A 6000-nucleotide genomic window follows, 5' to 3' on the forward strand; every position below is an offset into this window, starting at 1 on the left:
CAGGTGAGGGAGCAGACAGGCCCATTGCTTATGGAAGCAGGAGAATCCCCTTTCTCCTCTGTAAAAATGACAGAGTTCCATTCCAAGGAGGGTGTGCTGTCCCCCAGCACAACTCTCAGCTCTTCAGAAAGGTAAAACACATGAGGCTGGGGGATGTGGTGTGGAAGGAGAGCCCAGGGTGGGCATGGCAGCAGTGAGGGGGCCCATGCCAAGCTGTGCCTGCCAGCAGAGCTGAGCTGGCTGCAAGGGCTGCCCCCAAGGGCTCCTGAGCCTGGAACCTGGGACCTCTCCAACCTGCTGCTCTAACACATGAGATCACTTGTGCTGCAGCAAAGGATGGTGCCAAACCCACTGGTACAGCAGCCCCAGGGGAGGCAGAAATCCCTGCAGCCTCCCCAGGGCCCTCGTGCTCAGAGACGGCACCGACCGAACCCTCAGAGCCTTTCAGAACAATCATGTTCATGAACAATGCTCCATCTAGAGCTAGTCTAGCCCTTGGAAAGCAAACCCTCTCTGCAAGTGCCCAGAGAAGGGCACAGACTAACAGCAGGAAGGGCAGCGTGTTCAGCCCTGTTCTCTGTGCCAGGCTGGCACAGCCTCACACACTGAAAGGCATTGCCTGGGATGGGCAGGAGCCAGAGCTGAAGCCCTGAGCAAGCAGAGCTCAGCAAAGTGTGTCAGCCCTTCATGAGACTGATTGGCTCTCAAAAGACACAGCATTTTGCTTTAAACATGCTTAAACTCAAAGCTGAATTCAGTATTTCTTGATCCATTATAAGTGAATCAGCTCAGACAGAAGTTTTATGAAACTAATTACCTACTGTCTCTACTGGAAGTAAATATTGAAGGCAAGAACAATAAACATGGGCTGAAGTGTGTTATGCAAATAATATGTATAATTACCAGTTAAAGCCATGCAGTCTGTTAATCACTATGTGGGTTTAGATGGTATTCACAGCAAAGCAAAGGCAATATGACAGGAGAAGACTCTCTGTGTTTTTTTTTCTCTCATTGCAAATAACAATTCATGAAGAAATATATTAATGTGTCTGTATCCTGTGTCTCAATATTGCAACATAAATAATGAGAAAATTTCTTCTTTACCAAATCCCAGCTGCTTTAATCTTCCCAGGGACTGCTTTTCTAAGAGTACAGAGTAAGGCTTGGGTCACTTGTACAATGCATAAAGCAGAGAGGCTTTTCAGAAGCAGTGGGCTTTAAAGAAACTTTAATCCTACCAATGAAAACAAAGTGGAGGCAGTTCTGAGTGCTTCTTAAAACCCTAATGGGTTTACTATTTGTTTTCATGAAAAAGAAAAGAAAAGAAAAAAGATGATGAATAGAACAGAAGGAAAAAATATTGTAAAAAGTGAAGATAATCTGAGAAGTACCTTCATAAAAGCATTGCTCTGTAGAAAAGACAAATGGAAGGTATCCCTGGTCTATTAGAGTTAAGTCTGGAAAGGGATCTGAGGTGAGCAGGGAGATTCTGCATTGGGAAAGCCAGAGGGGCAAGGCCTGAGTGTGCTGAGCTGGGGCAGCTCTGAGCTGGGAGAAGTGCTGACAGCCCAAAGTTTTTGGGCATTCTTTCTTGGAGGAAATATTTTAAAAAGGGATTCAAATAATTCTTTTTCTTCTTCTTTTTCTTCTTCTTTTTCTTCTTCTTTCTCCATCCCTTTTCCTGTTGGGAAATGTTTACAGAGCTGCTCGAGATCCTGGCATATATTTCCAACCTCCTCTAGTTTCAGGAGGTCTGGCTCAGCTCTTGACCTCTTCTCAGCAGGGCTGTGATTTCAGTTTCTCTCTTGACAACAGCAGTCTTAAATAAGCAAATCTTCCTCCCCAGCCAGTGCCCCACATTTTGGGCTGCAGCTCTGTTCCATGGCTGACCCTGGGCAGGCAGCACAGCTGGGATATTTTGGGCAGCACAGGGTTCTGGAGCCCCTTCCCCAGTGCAGAGGGGATGCAGGGGCTGTGTCCTGCCTTCAGCCCCTCTGGCAGCTCCTAAAAATATCCCAGAGGAGACAAGGGGCTAATGCTGCTGGCTGGTGAGCTGGAAAGATGCATTATTCATCGTGTGCAGAGACAGCAGAGGGAGAGAAGATGCCTGGCAAAGCCCCCAGAATGGCTTATTTACCCCTGAGTAAAAACTTAGGTTTGTTGAGTAGACTCCATAAATTTAGGAGGACTTCTGAAATGTCCAGATGTTCCTGAGTAGATGCATAATGTTCTCTTTCTGAAAGCTTACTGAATCTTTTATCATTTTATGCACTATTTGCATGGCCAGGTCTTCTGAAAGAACAGCAGTAAATAGCAACCTCTGGTACTGCCAAAGGTACCCAGCCAGGGAGGAAAGCCAGGGACTTCCACAAAATCCAAGGATGTCCTAAGGGTGGCTGAAGACCACTGTTAAACAGCCAGAAAATAAACATTAAATTAATGTCTTAGGAGTCTGAATGTGGCTGTGCTGTGAGAGGGTGGTTGAGCATCAGATCTGTGCCCTCAGACACAGCAGCACAGAGAGGTGTTGCTCTCCTGGGCAGCCAGGCCTCCAAGCAGGATCCTGGAGTTTAGGCAGAAATTGAGTCAGCTCTCTCTGTTGAACAGATTCCACTTTCTTGTCAGTTTGAAAAGAGTTTTTTCTCCATGGTAATCCTTCAGCAATGCAGCTCCACTTAGAGCAATTTGGACTGGAGGCAGAAGATTTCCCAGTGAGAGCTCTGCCAGCAGAGTGGGACAGCAGGACCAGATCTGTGTCTCTACCTGGTTTATCATCTGCAGGGTTTGCATTCTCATGTGGTCAGGGCTTTCTCTTGTGAGATTTCCTGAATGCTTGGAACAGAAAATGTCACCAACCCTGCACTGCTGGCAGGCCTGGGCTGCCTCTTGGGCAGTGTCTCTCTGTGTTTATTGTGTGAGCTGTGTTTCTGTGTTTATTGTGTGAGCTGTGTTTATTGGCTCTGCATAAAGCACCCTTGCCTCTTCTCTGTCTGTGGCTGCACTGCTGGGTCAGTGCCATCCATGTGTTTTTAATGAATTGACCTGGCTTCCATGGCTTTATATGGATATTTCATTATTTTGTGGGTTCCCTTCCACATTCTGGTTTCCTCTGTTCTTGCCTAAAGACTCAGTTTACTTGAGTTCCCAGTCTCTGTGTGAGCTTTCTTTGGTGATGAAAAAAGCCTGTAATGGTTCTGGGTGTATATACATTTATATATTGCTTGTTCTCTTTGTATGTTCATGCTTTCCTACAGCTACTCCCACATGCACACATATATAAATGTATATACACACAGAGAGCTGTGTGCACTCAAAATGAGATTTATCTCATTTGCTAAAGCCACCAGCAGGCATTCTAGTGGCCACATTGACAGTGACAGTAAGTGTGGCTGACTCCAGCTCAGCCTGAGCTGTGCTCAGGATTGATTCCCCAGGAGCTGGACATGGCAGAGCCTCTCCCCTCAGCCCCAGCTCTGCCTCTGCTCTCATCTTGCCATCCTTGCACATCCACAAGCTGGCTGCAACCTAACCCAGCTCAAACCATGCCCAGGATGCAGCAACAGCATTTTATTTGTCACTGCTTTATTTTAAAGCGTGGCTGCAGGAGGGGGAGATGGCACCAGCATCCATCCTTTGTGCCTCAGCTGGTGCAGCAGCATGGGAGGTAGCACAGCTCCCTCACAGCTCCTCTTCCTCCCCAGCTCCAACCCAACCCTCCCAGCTTCTGATGGAAGCTGGGAATTGTCCATCACAGCAGAGCTTTGCTGCCATGGACAAAGCAAGTGAACATTCCCAGGGCATGAGGAGGAACTCATGGAGCCAAAGGGCAGGGCAGATTCCCAGGGCAGATTTCTGCGGAGGCTCAGCAGGCGGTGCCTGCCGCAGGGAGCAGGGCCCTGGGGCTGGGCACACTGTGCATCCACACCACAAAACGAGGAGCCAGGTAAAGCCAGGAGCCAGCCTGGGATGAGAGGCAGCACCTGCAGCCTCAGCTCCATCCTTCACTGCATCACCACTGACACCTCTCCCCACTTCATGCAATAACAACCAGCATATCTGTCATTTTTATCAGTTCCTGCAGCTCAGCTGCTCAAAACTTCCTGCTAGTGTCATTTAGCCTCTCTCATCTCATAGATAGCTCCTAGCTGCTAATATATACTAACAATTTTCACAGTCGCCTGCTTTCCATCTGTTACAGCTTCACTGCTGCTTTTTTTCTAACTTCCTCTATGATCTCAGCTTGCCTTTGTTGAAGTTACACACTTCTTCATCCTTACTGTGAATTTTTGGGGTTTTGGACATCAAATAAAATGTCTCTTAACAGTTTTCAGCTCTCAATCATATTTCCTTCGATTTAAATGCCTTCTTGCAGATGATTTGATTCACAGCAGCTTTAGGCTGGTGAAACTGGTGTTTCAGAGGTGCAGAGATGCTGGCTGAGATTTCTTTTCATGGTACAAAATAGATGTAATGCCACCATGCTGTCCTGAACCCAAGTGTTTTAAACTTTCAATCCACGTGGTCAATCCTTTAGCTGCCAGTGCAGCACTCCCAGAACACTGGGAGCAGCACCTTTAGAGATACAGAATGCCATTTATCATTTCAAACTATTCTGACATTTCAGTACTATGGTGTGAGTCCTCCAGCAGCTGCCTCCCACTTGCTAACCTGCCTGAGAGCTCCATGGTACACACAGGTGAGGGGGATTCTGGTGTGAATTTCCTGTCCTTAGGAGGCCCCAGGTAATTCCTGCCCTTGTCTGTTTTCCTCAGGCCATGAGCTGTGTGCCTCAGTGCTGTCTGACTCACATCTGGGTAATACAGCCCTTGCTCCATTATCTGCTGCTCTTTTGTTTTTATCCAGCTGGGTTTCCCCAGGTCATCAGAACCACTTTGTGCAATTGAGTCACATGAAACGTTTGGGTTTCAGCAGCAGAAAGGTCAAATGTATATTCATAAATTACCAGCCCCAGCTCTTTGTTTTTAATCTCCAGACCTGCAGCACCTGTGACTCACAATAAAAACAAAACTCTTTCACTCCCTCTTTTCACTTTGTTGACCTCAAGCAGAGTCAATTCAAACTTTAAATTCATCCCATGTTTCAGGGCTGCCTGTCCCCAGGGGCAGGAGGTGTTCCAGACTTGCCTGAGGACATTTGCATTCCTGGCTCTCGGGAGCATCTCCGGAGGAGCATCCCCAGGTGTCCCAGTCCTCAGGGCCCACGTCCTGATGTTCTTCCACCCGAGTGAGGCTCTGCACAGCCTGGGGGTTTCTTTCTCTGCTAAGTAAGAAGGAAGTGATGCTGAAGAGCACCAGAAAAGACAATCACAGTGATGTGATCAATGCCAGCTCACCCAATGCCAGACTGGACCACAGACACAGAGCTAGCAATGGGCAGAAGAGAAGCACTGAGGACTTTGCAGCACTCAGTGGAAATCTTGCAGCTTTTTTATTAGGATGATAACAGAAATGAGGTGTTAAGTGAGAAGACTGTGTGCTGAAGGCATCAAAAAACCCATTAGGTACTTTACCAGCAGTAATGGCTCTGAGTGAGGGGTTTGGGTGCTCAGACAAAAAGGGTCACCAAGAGATCAGGTCTGTAATGGCACTGAGGAGCCTTTGAAGATAAATGGCAGATTTCCTACAGACTGCTGATTTCCTAAGACAGATTTCATTCTTAGGCACTGAAAACAAAATTTTCAGAGTCAGAGAATTTTTTACAGAAGTGCAAATTGAAACAGCTAAATGGTGTTTATGCATGTGTATGCATATAAATATGTATCAACTTCCCTTCCTCACTTGACATGATTGCAGAAGAAATTCCCATTCTGACTTTTCACACCCACATGAGTACAGGAAGAAGGAATTTAAAGGTTGCTTAAATTTATGTATCCACTGTGAAATTCCTGAGTACTGGAAAGTACATTTTGTTGAAGATATATGAGTGCTGTGTAATTTACTGTTTGAGGGCTTCCAACTGAAATGTTACTGTACATGGTAC

The sequence above is a fragment of the Zonotrichia albicollis genome, chromosome 16 (assembly GCF_047830755.1).
Source record: "Zonotrichia albicollis isolate bZonAlb1 chromosome 16, bZonAlb1.hap1, whole genome shotgun sequence".
Classification (NCBI taxonomy): Eukaryota; Metazoa; Chordata; class Aves; order Passeriformes; family Passerellidae; genus Zonotrichia; species Zonotrichia albicollis.